Source organism: Liolophura sinensis, chromosome 2 (genome assembly GCF_032854445.1).
Source record: "Liolophura sinensis isolate JHLJ2023 chromosome 2, CUHK_Ljap_v2, whole genome shotgun sequence".
Classification (NCBI taxonomy): domain Eukaryota; kingdom Metazoa; phylum Mollusca; class Polyplacophora; order Chitonida; family Chitonidae; genus Liolophura; species Liolophura sinensis.
The window spans coordinates 16377098-16394953 of NC_088296.1; positions in this window are offsets into that span (position 1 = coordinate 16377098).

Genomic DNA, 17856 nt, shown 5'->3' on the forward strand with positions numbered 1-17856 from the left:
ACGACTTAGAAAGACACACAATTTTAGGTTTTATGAAATACTTAGATTTATATCAACTGAAACAATTTGTAAGGTAGATAATTGTAACAGCCTTCAGCTTGATGAATAAGGCCTGTAGACGTACTATCATTCGAGCGTAATCCACTGAACATTGATAATGTTTGTGGGATTTTACCCTTCTAAGTGATTTGGTTTTCTATTTTATTTACACTCCAGTCCATTTCCAAGATCATTTCATATTTTTTCACGTGTATGCTCTTATGGCCACTTAGCTCTACAGACCTCTACCTTTGCCAACACCATACAGTAGAGAAATACAACATTCCATTTAATCTTCTTAGAGTAGTGCCAGATTTCTGTCACTTCAGTGTTGTGGTATAGAACAGATTATAGGATGAATAAGCGCCTCACTTATCTCCACTTGGTCAAATCCAAGCCTGTTTCAGTCAGTATATATCCATAAGAAATATGCAAATACACTGTAGGTATTCATAGTTTCAGGCCTCTGGATTACTTACAGGGAACAGTAGCTGATAAATAACATGGAGCTGCGTGTAAATGGGTGAAATGCTGATTTTTTGGCGGATTCCTAAATTTTAAGATCTGACAGAACGCTGAAACTATCATACAGTAGTTGAAGGCAAGGCACATTCAGATAATTTTCCCAGAAAGAATGTCTTACCTAAAAGCTACATTTCTCCTTTTCTTATAAATATCTTATTCCAGGCCTATCTCAAGTGGATTAAATTTGCTTTGTTTTGACCTACTCTTATTAGTCAGGTGACCTCTGGGGATTAACCCAGGGCACTTATGATATCACCGCAAAGTTGAAAATATGACCTCTTTTTTGAATATTTCTTCTTTCCCAGGAAGTAGGAAGTCTTCTTATAAGAAATTTAATACCATTAAAACTGAAATACACATACAAGTGCACGAACGGTGTATATACATGGTCATAGATAAATGTACATGTGAGTGATTGAATGTGTGTTTTGGGTTTAGCGTCGTACTTAACAATTTTTCAGTCATATGTCGATGAAAATGTACATACTTATAGCGTCGGTACTCAATCCTGTCTTCGGAAACAAAATGCTTTTGTTTGAAGACCACAAGACAATGGCTGAATAGTTTTTTTATGTTAAAAGAGAAGTGTATGGCCCAATGTACACGTAGAGGTAGTTAACATTTGATCTATATCACCTGAAAAATCAGGTTTTACACTTTTCAGATGTGTATTCAGATGTACTGTAAACGTTGTTTGCAAGGTGTTTATTCGAACATATTCTGAAGGCATTTTTCTGCATTTAATGAAAATAATTATACTTTTTATAATTATAACTTTTTTGCAACTTTAAAAGTTCAGCTTTTTTTCAGAGTCAACATTGTTCAAGAATTTCCCTCTCTTGTAATAGCAGAATGTCTTTCCTTTTTGTCCTTTGAAGGTCATTTTGCCCTTGCTAGCATCAACAGGAGGGATTTTGAATTTTCTTGTTGGATAAATTTTCTCAACTTAGCTTAGAAGTGTTAAAACTTGTAAAGTTATGAAGTGTGGGAAGTTGGTTTTTGATCCCATTATCATCCTGTTACTGAAATTTTAATCACGTTCACACGCTACATACAAGACAGCTAGTAAAGAGCTGAGCATGTACAGGAGCTTCATTTTAGCTGAAATCAGCCTTACGTGTTATTACAATTTACGCTGGGGGATGATTCTTCAATGTACATGGAGCTAGGCGATAGCTATGGTAACATGAGCTGAACTACATTCTGGCCGCTCGGAGCTGTATCTTGACTTTTCCAGTACCACACATAACAGTCTGTAATTGCTTTGGACAAGGAATTTATGGATTGCACCCTCCCTCACATACTTCTTACAGCTCATGGTGCCGCTTTACATCACTGCCACCTCTAGAAAAATTTGACCTTTGGAGCCAGTGAAACACATAGGCTTTCTTAGGCTTAGCCTCAACACTGGTGTCCTCTCACAGAACTATTTACTCAGTATTCATCAATAGCATTGTTTCAAATGTTGGTTAGAATCATGTTTTGCCTACTTTAAATAAAGAGAATATATAAAGTATTGTCAAAAAAAAAATGTTGAGACAGAGGTTTTGTGTTTATGATATCACTTCCTGGTTATGACATCACTTCCTGGTTTATGATTTATGACATCACTTCCTGGTTTATGACATCACATCCTGCCTCATCACCATGGACCCTGTGACTGCCGATTGCAGGTTCTCCTGTCATAGCACAGGGGGAAGTAGGGAGACAAGACATCATAAAGTTTCCTGATCCAGAACTGTATTGTGACAAATATACAATAAGAGTACATGTAAGGTTCCTCACATATTTATGCAACGAGCTCACTCCGACTCTCTCGCTCAACTGACTCCTTGATATCACTGCGCAACTCTCTTACTATTGTAAGTATGAATACGCAGAAAGAAATAGTTCCATATTTAATACAATGAGTCAGGATGGATCAAGGTTATACTGACCCCAGTGACCTTGGCATTGTTCAAGATTTCTGAACAAAATTTGGTAGTTGTGGCAGTGATATAAAGCGAATGGTAGAGAGCGATGCGTGTGCTCCAAGAGGTACATGTATGCCTCTCTCACTGTTCCTGGCTTGGCATTTAGCATGAAGGGGAATGTGCAACGACAGGTTGACCCATATCAATATAATGGCTCGGGTGGTGCGGCTTACTTGCCTTTGGTAAGGCACCTCAGTGAAGCGGCACTAGGTAAAAGAGCGGTGGAAATCCGTCCTGCAACAAGGAGGCACATTACATGAACTCCTTCTTCGTCATATGACTGAAAAATTGTTAAGTATGACGTTATGACTTGCTCACTCACTCACTCACTCACTCACTGTTCCTAATTGTTCCTGGGGCCTTGCAGATTGACAATAAGTATTGCCACACGAAATCGTGGATGACATTCATCTAGCCGATTGCATCTTCTAACATTTGTTGAATACCACTTATCTTCCACATGATAAGAGGTGGAGACCTTTGTCAGTAATTTGCCAAAGGTTGGTGGCTTTTCACCACAATTTGAGTGGGGGCACTCTGATTTTCCTCCACTTTATTTTAATGCTGATCACCATGGTGCTAGTGGAAAAAATGTTTCAGTATGGTTTTACAAACAATCAACTAATGAATAAATAACATGTGATATGCATGTACATGGGAATTTATGTGATGCATGGCATGAATTCCCTTGTAACAATAAACCCAACACGTTCATGTACATGTATAAAAGGTGAATTGTTACATACACATGCATCCTATATCTCCTTCTTTCTGGAAAATTGATGTGATATAAGTTTTGTATGGCCTACTAGAGAGCCTCTGTTAACAGTGGTTCTTGTAGTGTGGCATGGCCCCCTGTTGAACCTCAGAGCAGTCAGTGGCAGTCCAACCATTCTAATGTGCAATACCCATCACAATGCCATGTACACTTTACACAATGCATTATCTATGCCTTTCTGACACACTGTCTGTTTGAGTAACACATGGTCCCCTCGTGACCCTCCTGTGGTGTACTGGACACTATGCAGGCATGGCTCCCTGTGGAGCCCCCAGAACTGTTGACTAATCCCTAACCTGCAGTGTTTACATTGTAACATACTGCTCTGCTGTCTGTGCCATATTGTTGTATGAATGATGTTTAAGTAGTCATTTTTAGAGATATCACACCTGTCAACCCTGGGATCTGGGAACCAGAGGGGCTCTAGTGGGGGTACTACATGTACCTGTGTCAAGCCAGACACGTATTAACTCGGTCACCTGTGGGAATGAAAACAACACTTTTCCACCTGGTGTGACGGAAGGCGTGCTTGAGTGAGCGACAGGCCACGTTGCACTTGACACTGTACGAATCTGCCATATGGTTGGGCGCAGTAGTAGTCGAGTATTGCTACTGTTATGTACAGGCCAGTACTGCTGGCAGCTTAACACAGCATTCTGTTGACATATGCCCTGTCGCTGCTAACGGTTTAACAGATCATCAGCTCTCGGCCATTCATTTGAACTGAATGACGGCATCTCGTTGACGAATCTTACAACGACTTAATCATTTTTCAAATCTCTGGCTGTTTGGTTGTTGTGTTCACCATCATATGTAGGGACACGTTTTAACACGGTGTTGTTGTTGTTGTCACAGAACAGTGATCCCCCACATATTATTCAGTGTTGTACTGCTATTGGTCAGCTATGGATAACCCCGCTGATGTAACCCCTAACGACTCGGTGACTGCTGCTCCATCGATGGATGCAGAGGGCAATATCAAGCCCGGGGAGTTCGGAATTTTGGGATACGAGAGTTCGGCAAGCATGTACATGTTCGTAATTTGTCTGGTCATCCCGGGAGCTCTGATTGGTGCGTTATTTAACACCATCTTATATATATATATATATATATATGTAGTAATGCTTTCCATGTAGTTACATAATCCTTATCCTGTATAGTTACAAAATGATTTCTTTAGTTACATAATCATCTTCATATAGCTTCATAATCCTGTCCAAAGAAATGAATTTCTTTTATACTGTACAGTTTATATTCTGTACAATCAGGTTATCTGTATTTATTTATTTATTTATATGATTCGTGTTTTATGCCGTACTCCAGAATATTTCCATTGTTTGAAGACGGCCAGGATTATGGTGGGTGGAAACCCTCAGGTGCAGGTTGCTGCCTGGCCTTCCCAGGTACAATTGGAAATGAACCAGTGTGAGCTGGACTTGAACTCACACTCACGTACACAGAACTGCTTCTGTGGCGTAGAGTGTCTGCCTCAAAGTCAGGAGACTCGGAATTAAACCAGGGTCAGAAAAATACCAGTGATTTTTAAAATGGCACTAGTTCTTGTTTTGTTGCTTGGCTTTTAGCACTGAGAGGTTATAGCAAGGAAGCAGGGCTGGTTGGCCAGGTGTCAGTGTAATGTGCCTGGGTGGGGTGCCATGTCTGATGTCTCCTGCATGATACTTCAGTGGTGGCAACACTTGGCAGCTTGGCTCATTTGTTTGAATAAAGTGCTTTTCTTTTAGTCACTAAGATTTACAAAGGTATGGGTTCAATCCCAGCTTTGGACAGGAATTTTTTTTTTCATAGGACCTTGGTGGTAAGCATTGACACTTGAGTGGCTGTTTTTTTTTCTTCAGCTTAATGTTATTTAATCAACACCACTTTTTTTCTGCCAATGTCATTTATGTTGTACACGTCACATACATGTATGGGAAAGTTTCTCAATGACTTGCCAAAGGTTTGTGGTTTAAGAATGTAATCCAAGACTCACCACCATGGTATAAGTGAAAAATTTGTAGTATTTTCAGAGCATGGTGTTTAACCATCATTCGAAAGAAATGAATACATTTTTTGTTTCATTTCAGCATTTTTTGCCTACAAGCTGGTGGCGAGTTTACGAGAAAAAGAGCGTTTAAAAGAGGAGAAGAAGAAGATGAAACTTCAGAGGAGGGAGAAAGAAATGAAGACGAAGCTGAAGAAAAAATGAGGCCACTTGAGACTAGTCAATATATCAAATAATATAATTTAACAGATATTTTACCATGTGTTCCAAATTCATAAACCAGGATGTATGTTGTGCATGGGGTCAGATGTCACAAGCTACTTGTAGACGCAATATGAGACTGTTGTGAAATTCAGGAGTTGTTAAAAGTCGAGTTTTTAGTGTTTTTAATCACCAGCATACATGTAGATTTCATCATTCATATTATAAATGAAGTTTTATAATTGTGACGGAAGTTGTGAAATTACTGCGAGGACAGTTTATACTGCGTCAGGAAAGTCTGAATCTACTCGTGTCAAAAGCTGTCATAACCATGTCGTGCGAGATCATAGTATCACTTGTCGGCGAATGTTTCAGCCGGATTTGTCATCGTGTTGTGGAGAATCCTACATGTATAAACCATCAGTCAGCCTTAAAACCATAATCGTTGTGCAGTTTAAAAAAAACATGAATTGTGTCCGACATTCTGTAAAACATAACATTCTGTTAGCCACTAATTCGTCATCTGTTGACATTGTTTTGTGAGCCATTTACACCCAGGTCCTCAGAAGTTTGAAAGTGTTTTATGAGACACTGTCACAAAGTCATTGACCATTGGAAGTGTTTTGTGAGATACTGTCACAAAGTCACCGACCATTGGAAGTGTTTTGTGAGACACTGTCACAAAGTCATTGACCATTGGAAGTGTTTTGTGAGATACTGTCACAAAGTCACCGACCATTGGAAGTGTTTTGTGAGACACTGTCACAAAGTCATTGACCATTGGAAGTGTTTTGTGAGATACTGTCACAAAGTCACCGACCATTGGAAGTGTTTTGTGAGACACTGTCACAAAGTCACCGACCATTGGAAGTGTTTTGTGAGACACTGTCACAAAGTCACCGACCATTGGAAGTGTTTTGTAAGACACTGTCACAAAGTCATTGACTGTTCGAAGTGTTTTGTGAGACACTTTCACTAAGTAATTGACTGCTGTAGTGTTTTTTGAGACACTGTCACCAGTGAAGTTTAATGTGACATATTGTTCCCAAAGGCATGAGCTGAGGAGAGACACCATTGTCCGCCTTTGTCCTGTCTAGAGTCAAAATTGTCACTTCGTCAGGTGATGGTGCAGACATTTGGTGTGATGTCATCATTTGCTAGTACTGTAAGCAAGTCATCAAGAAAATGTACCTGTACAGCATTCTGTGACACCTTGTCAAGAGTTGTGATCACCATCTGCCTCATCTTAAAGTAAAGTGGACTTTCAATGAGGCACCCTGAACTAACTTTGTCAGCCTACTTTGACACGATCACCAACTGCGTCGTCCTGAAGTAAAGTGGACAATAAACTGTGAGACATCCTGAACTATCGTCTTCAGCCTACATTGACACGATCACCAACTGTGTCATCCTGAAGTAAAGTGGACATTAGACTGTGAGACATCCTAAACTATTGTTGTCAGCCTACATTGTTGCGACCACCAACTGCGTCATCCTGAAGTAAAGTAGACATTAGACTGTGAGACATCCTGAACTATCGTCGTCAGCCTACATTGTCGTGACCACCAACTGCGTCATCCTGAAGTAAAGTGGACAATAGACTGAGACATCATGGACTATCATTTTCAGCCTACATTGTCGTGACCACCAACTGCGTCATCCTGAAGTAAAGTGGACAATAGACTGAGACATCATGGACTATCATTTTCAGCCTACATTGACACGATCACCAACTGCGTCATCCTGAAGTAAAGTGGACATTAGACTGTGAGACATCCTGAACTATCGTCGTCAGCCTACATTGTCGTGACCACCAACTGCGTCATCCTGAAGTAAAGTGGACATTAGACTGTGAGACATCGTTAACTATCGTCGTCAGCCTACATTGTTGTGACCACCAACTGCGTCATCCTGAAGTAAAGTGGACAATAGACTGAGACATCATGGACTATCATTTTCAGCCTACATTGTCGTGACCACCAACTGCGTCGTCCTGAAGTAAAGTGGACATTAGACTGTGAGACATCCTGAACTTTTGTTGTCAGCCTACATAATGTGCAAGTCATAAACTGCCATGCCATCCCATATGGTCATCATCATCGGTATCAAATATGAGATATGTCATGAGGACAAACGGCAGGACTGGCCTGCCAGAGAATGGCAGAAGTCAAGTGATGTCAGCTAATTCAGAGATGTGAGATGGTATCCCAGTTTTGAATGTACATATATGTGCCAGTAACTGTTACAGAATCTCATACATTGTGAAATGGGCTAGCCTACGGGGCCATATCTAGAGTCACTTTGGAAACCTGTGGGGCTCCAAAACTGTTAGCCACCCAAACTAAACAAGCTGTATTAAGAGTAACAAGTATATTAAACAAAAATGGGATGGTTTATCAATAAAAAGTGAAGTTTTCACACAAAATTCTTTCTCTCACAGACTTAAACGCATCATTTTTGAGTAGCATTTTAAAAATTTCTGTATCCACAGTCACAATTTTACCATTAAAGTTTCAGGATCAAAACCTTTAATGTTTTTTCTAGATATGGCCCTAGCCTAGTCTTGTGTCAGTGATCACAGTGAGATCTGTATACCATGAAGTATTATTGAAAAAGTAAATGTGTGTTTTCAGCAAGTGCATAGGTTTTTATTACTGGTATCAAACTTCAATGGCAGAATATTTTCTTTAAGGGACATACCGCCAATGTCGACAAAATTGTGCTGACATTTTAGAAGTCATTTACATAAATTTGAGACGTCCAGATGTTTACGGACACGTACAATGAGTGACAATGGAATGTTCAGTTTTATCCGTTTCCTTTCGACTGTCAGCTCTATCTGTCACTGTATTAGGAAAGGCTGATTGTTTACCTCCCCTTGTCGTCTAGGTGATGGAAGATGTTCAGTGAACTTGAAATGTCAGGCACGGTATTGTGTTGTAATTATACGGTCTACCTTGTGACTTCGGTTCTGCTGTATAGGTCGTTGGGAATTATAAATACTTCATAAAACATTATAGAATGGAAGATCGTATTTGATTTACTATAAACTTATAATTCTCTTTCAATCTATCTGTCCGTTCTACAAACGAGCGTTGCATTACGGGAAACTGTGTGCTGCCTCATTTGCATGTTATCTTATCGGGCGGACCGGTTAGACCAGTGACGGATTTCTCATTATAGTTCTATTAATTGACATATTTTGGACAATATAGGCCTAGGAGGTTTAGTTAGGAGTCAAATGCAACTCATGTTTGCATTTAGCTGAACCAACTCAAAAATTCTGAAATTTTTTTCGGCTGCATGTCCCTTTAACAGGAACATGCAATGGCGTTGTTGTTGTATGTATTTATTTATTTGATTGGTGTTTTACGCCATACTCAAGAATATTTCACTTATATGACGGCGGCCAGCATTATGGTGGGTGGAAACCGGACAGAGCCCAGCGGGGAAACCCACGACCATCCGCAGGTTGCTGACAGAGCTTCCCACATATGGCTGGAGAGGACTTGAAATCACAGCGACCGCAATGGTGAGAGACTTCTGGGTCATTACACTGCACTAGTGTTGCTGTGCATTGCTGTAGTAAAAGATGCAGTGACAAGTATTGATGTGTATATATATATATATATATATATATATGTACATGTACGTTCACATGCATTGCAGGTATTCCTGCAAATCATGTCATTTGTCATTGCGTAATTATCTGTAACCTTGACAACAAGAATTATAAAGGTTGGTCATTGGTAGCATATACACATATACATGTAGACTCCATAAATCGTGTCAGGGATTTTAAATGTCATGTGTAAGCATAACCACTACCAGTTACACCGTTGTAATGTGCACATGGACTGTATGTACGTGTGATATGCACTGGAATAGAATTCATTATACATGCATTTGATGTACATGTATTGTACAGTATTTGTAGCTGAGACCTCATTTACAGCTACATGTACATGTAGATGTACTCATAAGCCGGGTTTATAGCATAATGCTGTTTTTTTGTGTTTTTTTTTTTGAAGTAGACCATTTTATTCCTCACTTTTCATGTTGATGACCTGCAGCGTGTTCACCACAATACTCTACAAAATGTGTATTTGTTGCCAGCTACTGTAGGCATTTATTACAGGTAATCATTGCCCCATAATTTATCAGTTGTCTCTTAATTACTTAGTCGTTAAACAATTCAAATCTTGTTCACATCGTTTCCCCTTTCAGTAACAGCCTATTAAAATGTACATTTACTGTGAGTGCAGATGTAATCTCTTGCACTGATATTTGATCTGCTGGTTAAGGATGAAGAGTGGACGAGTTTTTCTTATCTCGAAGAAAACTTCATAGATTATCATGGTGACATTTTATGTGTATACTGTAAGCATTATCAAGACAATTATCCAGCCAATTTATGTACATGTAATGGTGTAGGCCTATTTCATGTGAGGGTGTAGGCCTATTTCATGTTAGGGTGTAGGTCTATTTGATGTAATGGTGTAGGCTTATTTCATGTGAGGGTGTAGGCCTATTTCATGTGAGGGTGTAGGCCTATTTCATGTGAGGGTGTAGGCCTATTTCATGTGAAGGTGTAGGCCTATTCATGTGAGGTGTAGACCTATTTCATGTGAAGGTGTAGGCCTATTTCATGTGAGGGTGTAGGCCTATTTGAGTACATCTATAAAGTCAGCTCCACCAGTGTACTTTCGACTTCACTGGGTAATTTCCTGATGTTTTGTCTCCAAATTCAACTTAAAACTGTTTTTAAAACTAATTTTCACTGAATGTTGCTCTTTCATTTGTGAAAAGATTCAGGAATTAGGCTAGGGTAGAGAATTAATATTATTGTTACCCAGATTTTGTACTACACAGGCTTACTATGATTAGCGCTTCATGCATCAACAATCACAAATATAGGTGAGAGCACGATTTCAAAGTCTTTTTAACCATATGTGCAATGTATACATAAAATATAATCAAAATACAAATCAAATAAAGATAAGTATACATGTATGTCCCTGTAAGTGACTGTTGCGTATAAATGTCTAGGCCTACTGTAATTCCTCAACCTTTTCGTATGTGTGCAAGGTGTTCGAGCATATTCTGAGGGCATTATTCTGTCTTGACTAATAACGTTGTCCTTTTGGTGTAGCTTTGAAACTGGTCAATCTAACCATTGTAGTTTTGTCTCCAAAATCAAATTAAAAATGTGCTTAAATTACTCTGAAAGTTGCTCTTTTGTTTGCGGAAATGTTGAGGTAAATCAGAAAGAAATATCAGAAACTTATGGTTTTACAACCTGATGTTCAGGTACCAGCTGGTAGATGAATAACATGTGTTATAGTATCTGTGATGCTTCCTCATGGTACTGGTAGTGTTGGGCGGGAGATGTTGGGTGGGTGGGTGGGAGATGTTGGGTGGGTGGGAAATGTTGGGTTGGATAGAGATGTGAGGGTATAAAGTATGATGACCTTCACAAGTTGTACAGTATATTATTCCAAAACAAGCCACAAAATATGACCAGGATTTGCTGTTAATTAATTTAATACTCCTCTCAAACTGGGAACAACTGCATACTCATGTACTGTACATATATACACCTTCGCTACTTATGAATTTATAAGGCAAAACCAATATTTTTTTTTTTTTTTTTTTTTGTGGAAGTGGTAGGTCTATATGTACTTGTACATTTATAGATGTGAGATTTTCTTTTTCTTTATTATTATTATTCATTCGAGGCCTTTGCGTTCATCTTCAAGTCGTAAGGTTATGGATGTGTTGATGGATTTTTTAAAGATTGTATATTACATTCACATATGCTAAAAACTTCCAGGTTACTAACGATGGATTGTATACACATGTACATTTAAATTTGAGTGGTCGTCACACACATTCTATAAGTGTTACATCCAACTGTAACTTCAATTTATATAAACATTTAAAACCCAAATCAAATAAATCAGTACCGGTAAAAACCAGAAAAATTCATATTCAAATCAGAGCATTTTAATATACAATCATGTACATGTATTTAAGGAAACTCAGTGACAGTGTAAATTGAACATTCTTAAGGTTTTTTTTTTTTTTTTTTTTTTTGCACATATAGGCCTGGATGTACAGGGATGATTGAGAGTATGTATATGTTAATGAAGTAATGTTATTGTATGCGTTTATAATAGCTTTCTTTCGTGTGGTTTTACATGAATCACCAAGATCTTAACTCACTACAACTTGTAGGTACATGTTGATTTGTGTGATTTAATGCCCAACAAGCATTTTGTTTTTAACCTTATTAGCAAACACAGACAGCATGTTGTCAGATTTTACTGAGTTACATGGATGGAATTTTCAGTACTGGTATATTGTGAAATTTGGTTAAAATAAATTGGTGCGCAGGTTTAAAATGAATTCAGGGGCCTCTGTGGCTCAGATGGTTAGCGCGCTAGCACAGCGTAATGACCCAGGAGCCTCCTACCCAATGCGATCGCTGTGAGTTCATGTCCAGCTCATGCTGGCTTTCTCTCCTGCAGTATGTGATAAGGTCTGCTAGCAACCGTATGCGGATGGTCATGGGTTTCCCCTGAGCTCTGCCCGGTTTCCTCCCACCATAATGCTGGCCGCCGTCCTATAAGTGAAATATTCTTGAGTACGATGTAAAACACCAATCAAATACATAAATTAAATGTGCAAGTTTATCCAAGTTTATGAAAGTGCATTGGCTTGAAATTCCTTAACTAGAGATTGCTCATTGTCTCAGCCATGAAGAGAATTTGCTAATGCAGGATAAAATAACATGGGTTTTTGTTTGAACTTAAATTGTAGGCCTATCCAAATATATATGACCGATGCTGAAAATTAAAACTACATGTAGAGCTGTAGGCTACATGAACGGTGACATGCCCTGGTGACGAGAAAAATTATGTTCACTTCGTTACTTGTAATGAATATGGAGTCGGCACTCTGCAGTGCAGACATGTATGTGTACGGTAGTTTAATATCAACCATTTATGTTGGACCTTTATTATAGTTTTTTTTTTGTCTTTAATATTTTACACATGTAAGCATAATTTTAGAGTACCAGTATTTTCAGTGTCTTGTCAATCTTATATGTACCTGCTTTTATGGCAGGTGATGTCCATAATTATGTTACCTGTTCCATTACAGGTAAGATACTTACCTATCAAGTTAATTAATAATACACGTGTAAGTGTAAACCTAGATTTTATTGTTACCTGAAGAAAGGTAAAGTTATGTTTGAAATTTAATAATATACGTAAAAATGTCCAAAAAGTATACTATAGTACTAGTGTACTAGTTCTGTAACTAGTAAAAATAAAACATGTGCATACCCATCTGTATGCAATTTAAATTGATTCTGCTAATTTTGTCAATGTGCTAAGCTGTTCATTTTGACACAGTTTGGTGCTGAACAGATTGTCATGTTGACAATGCACCATCAAGCAGATTATCATGATGATAGAATGTGGCAAGCAGATTATCATGATGATGGAATGTGGCAAGCAGATTATCATGATGGTGGAATGTGGCAAGCAGATGATCATGATGGTGGAATGTGGCAGCAGATTATCATGATGGTGGAATGTGGCAAGCAGATTATCATGATGATAGAATGTGGCAAGCAGATTATCATGATGGTGGAATGTGGCAAGCAGATTATCATATTGACACAATGCACCATGCATTCAGATTATTATGTTGACACGATGTGTCAAGCAGGCTTTTGTTTGACACGATGTCAAACAAATTATATAACTATACTGACGGAATGCACCAAGCAAATTATCATGTTGATACAGTACACCAAGTAGATTTCCAAGTTGTCAGAGTGTGCTAATTGGATTGTCACAGTGTGCTAATTGGATTGTCACAGTGTGCTAATTGGATTGTCACATTGAGCTAATTGGATTGTCACAGTGTGCTAACTTGATTGTCACAGTGTGCTAATTGGATTGTCACAGTGTGCTAACTGGATTGTCACAGTGTGCTAATTGGATTGTCTCAGTAATGCATTGTATCGGTCAACAATAATTACATGTACATGTGTATTTCATTTCTAATCGTGTCTGAGGGGGCTGCACAAAAAGTGTACTGCAATGACCCAGGAGCTTCTCGCCAATACGATCACTGTGAGTTCAAGTTCAGCTCTTGCTGGCTTCCTCTCCGGTTGTACATCTGTTTGAAGATCTGTCAGCAACCTGCAGATGCTCCCACCATAATGATGGCTGCCGTGCATAAGTGAAATATTCTTGAGTATGGCATAAAACACCAATCAAATAAATAAAGAGTATAGGCCCTACATCTTACATCTTGTCATTTTGGTTATAAACTTGCTGTGTCGAATGTGTATGAAAAGTTAGATGAATAGCCATTTGAATATTACACTCGAAGAATGACTGCATTATGAAAACCCCTGTGATCCACAATACTGAGGGGCCCAAGCAATTCTGTATCTTACACTATATGTACACACAATCAATCGTGTTATCATTCTATCACCACGTGTAGAATCAAGCTGTTACAGATTGGTATGCATCAGCGCGTTTAATTTCCTTTTTCATCAATACTGCTGTTATTTTCCTCTTCCATAGATGAATTCTATTACATATTGTGATGTAGGATAAAAAAGGGAAATCATTTTATGTCATACGTACATTGATCAATAAATTATTCATGACTATATAATCAGTCTTGTTTCTTTGTTTTTTTTTTTCTTATGTCATGTTAATGGACAGTATTCACGGTTTATCTTTCCAAGCACATCTGAAATCACATGGTATACATGTCATGTGCATGTAAATAACCAAAATTTCGCCCATGACTAAGTCAAACATTTTATCAGATTCTTAGAATTCTTTTGATCTCGGGAAGGTATGTTTGATCTTGGGAAGGTATGTTTGATCTTGGGAAGGTATGTTTGATCTTGGGAAGGTATGTTTGAGATTTGTCTCAAAGGTACATGTAGGATGGGAAAATGTAGGTTTCAGTTCACGTTATATTTTATGGCATTTCTTTTCCTCCGAGATGCTCCTTTGGATGAATTTTCAGGTTATTTACTGTAAATATTACATATTAATATATTACAACAGCAGGTATTTAAATGTATGTTGGTTATTTGTAATCAGTGAAGGTGGAAAGTGAGTCATACTGGCACGGTTATTGAACTGTCCCATCGTTTAATTGCTTGGATGACTTGAGTGAGTGAGTGCTTGGGGTTTAACTTCGTAGTTAACAATTTTGCAGTCATGTGATGACAAAGGAGTTCTTAGAGTGCATGTCATGTGCCTCCTTGTTGCAGGGCGGGTTTCCACTGCTCTTTTATCTAGAGCTGCTTCACTAAGATGCCTTACTGAAGGCAAGTAAGCCCGAGCCATCATATTGATACGGGTCAACCAGTTGTTGCATTATCCCCTTCATGCTGACACCAAGCGAGAAAGTTACAACTTCCTCTTTTTAAGGTCTAACTCAACCCGGGATTGAGTCTGGATCTACCGCTCCTGAACCGGACTGGATGAATTAGCAGGGAAGACTACATGTTTTCTACTTACATTGTATGTTTAATAACTTAATACACAAGGTGTGTGATTTACCCAGGCACCTCTGGCACTCAGAAATCCTGCACTCATAAAACTGTGCACCATGATGTAAGTGGAAAAATTTCTTGATTATGGTATAAACAATGAATAAAATAAACTTACAATGGCAGTCCAGTCATTAAAGTGGGTAGATAACACAGATTCTGGAGAAAACCAGTAATAGTCTGAAGAGAACCGTGATAGGAGAAACCAGTCAGATTCTGGAGAAAACCAGTGAGAGTCTGGAGAAAAACGGTAACAGTGAGGAGAAAACCAGTCAGATTCTGGAGAAAACCAGTGAGAGTCTGGAGAGAAACGGTGATTGTGCGAAGAAACCAGTCAGTTTCTGGAGAAAACCAGTCAGATTCTGGAAAAAAAAACATGCAGAGTGGAGAAAAGCATGTAGAGTGTCAGAAAGCAGTAAGAGCCTTCATATATCAGGCAGAGTTTGGAGAAAACAAGTAACAGTCATGAGAAAACCAGGCAGTGTTTGAAAAAAAACAGCCAAGTCTGGAGAAAACCAGGCAGAGTTCATAGAAAACCAGGCAGCATTTGTAGAAAACCAGCCAAGTCTGGGGAAAACCAGGCAGAGTTTGTAGAAAACCAGCCAAGTCTGGAGAAAACCAGTCAGGCCATGCTTAAAAAAATGTCTTTGTGGGTGTAACTTGATTTATTTTATTCATTTGATCGCCGTACTCAAGAACATTTTACTTATACAATGGCCGCCAGCATAATGGTGGGAGGAAACCGGGCAGAGCCCAGGGGAAACCCACAACCATAGGCAGGTTGCTGACAGACCTTCCCACTTACGGCCGGAGAGGAAGCGAGCATGAGCTGGACATCCACTCACAGCAACCACATTGGTGAGAGGCTCCTAGGTCGATACACTGTGCTAGTGTGCTAACCAACTGAGCCACGGAGGCCCCCACATTGGTGAGAGGCTCCTAGGTCGATACACTGTGCTAGCGTGCTAACCAACTGAGCCACGGAGGCCCCCACATTGGTGAGAGGCTCCTAGGTCGATACACTGTGCTAGCATGCTAACCGACTGAGCCACGGAGGCCCCCACATTGGTGAGAGGCTCCTAGGTCGATACACTGTGCTAGTGTGCTAACCAACTGAGCCACGGAGGCCCCCACATTGGTGAGAGGCTCCTAGGTCGATACACTGTGCTAGCGTGCTAACCGACTGAGCCACGGAGGCCCCCACATTGGTGAGAGGCTCCTAGGTCGATACACTGTGCTAGCGTGCTAACCAACTGAGCCATGGAGACCCCAGGGTGTAACTTGACACATTCCAAAAAAAAAAAGAGTTGGTATATGTCAGTAAGGCATTTTCTTTTTTTAAATTCTAGTTAATGAAAATGATAAGGTTTAAAAACGATTAATATTGAGAGAGGAATGAAACATAAGTTTTATCAAATTCCCAATAAAAACAATACAATGTATGTTATAAAAAGGGTGCGTAACTCCTGTACGTCGGGACTCATCTTTCAAAAGGCTTTCATTCTGGTCGTGAGAAACAAGTTGCGTACAAATGTCATAACTCTAAGTGAAGAAGAAAAACAGACCGTTGGCCTACCGACAGTCGGACTACACCATATCATTATCTGACCTGTTGCGGATAAAAAATACTATAAGTGATGGCAAAAATTAAGACAAAATCTTCATATATACAAGAGAGACATCATTTATTTACAGAACATTCTTGGTAGACCAAAACCAGTCTTGGCATATCTGGGACCCTAAATCTTCCTTTTCATCACCGGAGTTTTGTTTGAGGAAATGGGCAGAACTTTATAAATACACATTACTTTCTTTCTGCATCTATTATTAATTAACTGAGTGCGTACATTATTACCGGCACCCCGTGGGTCAAAGTGACCTGGCAATACCGACCTTCAGAGCAAGGTTGTCTTGAAAGAAAGAAAGAATTGGCAGAGGAGGAAGTCACATGAGCTTTTCAGCGGCTTTTCGCTGAATTCAAAGAGTTCAAAGAATTGGCGAAGACTCAGCAAAATCTTCAGTTAATAGTTACAGCAGAAATGTACATGTAGCGATCTTAAGGAAAAGCCTGAATCACAACAATATTACTAAATGTCCTTTTTTTTTGACTAACGCCTTGCTTATAACACATATATATATATACTAACAGTACTTCATGTAAAGGCATTGTGTTTTCATGGCAGTTACTGCGTCCTTAGACAATACACGAGAACTCTAAAATAAAGAATATTACGTAACCAGCTAAGCTCCTCAACATTCAAAAAGTTCCCCTACAGAAAACTCACGATCATCCGCAAGTTGCTGACAGACCTTCCAACTTATGTCCGGAGAGGAAGCCAGCATGGGCTGGATTTGAACTCACAGCAACCGCACTGGTGAGAGATTCCAGGGTCATTTCACCATGCTAGTGTGCTAACCCCTTCGGTAAAAATATTGTGGGGCCAACTCAGCTCCACATCATTCAAACCTTTCCCTTACAGAGTTGTTTTGACAGCTTATCACTTCAACTTCACCACAGCAGGCTACTTATTTATTTCACGCTGTACTCAAAAATATTTCATTTAATGTATGACGGCCACCAGCATTGTGTTGGCAGGAGCCCGGGGAAAACCCACGACCATCCGCCGGTTGCTGACAGATTTTCCCAATATTATCAACTGTACTTTTTTTGAGTAATGACTAGCTAATAACATACTAACTATATACTAACAGAACTTGTAAAGGCATTGTATTTTCATGG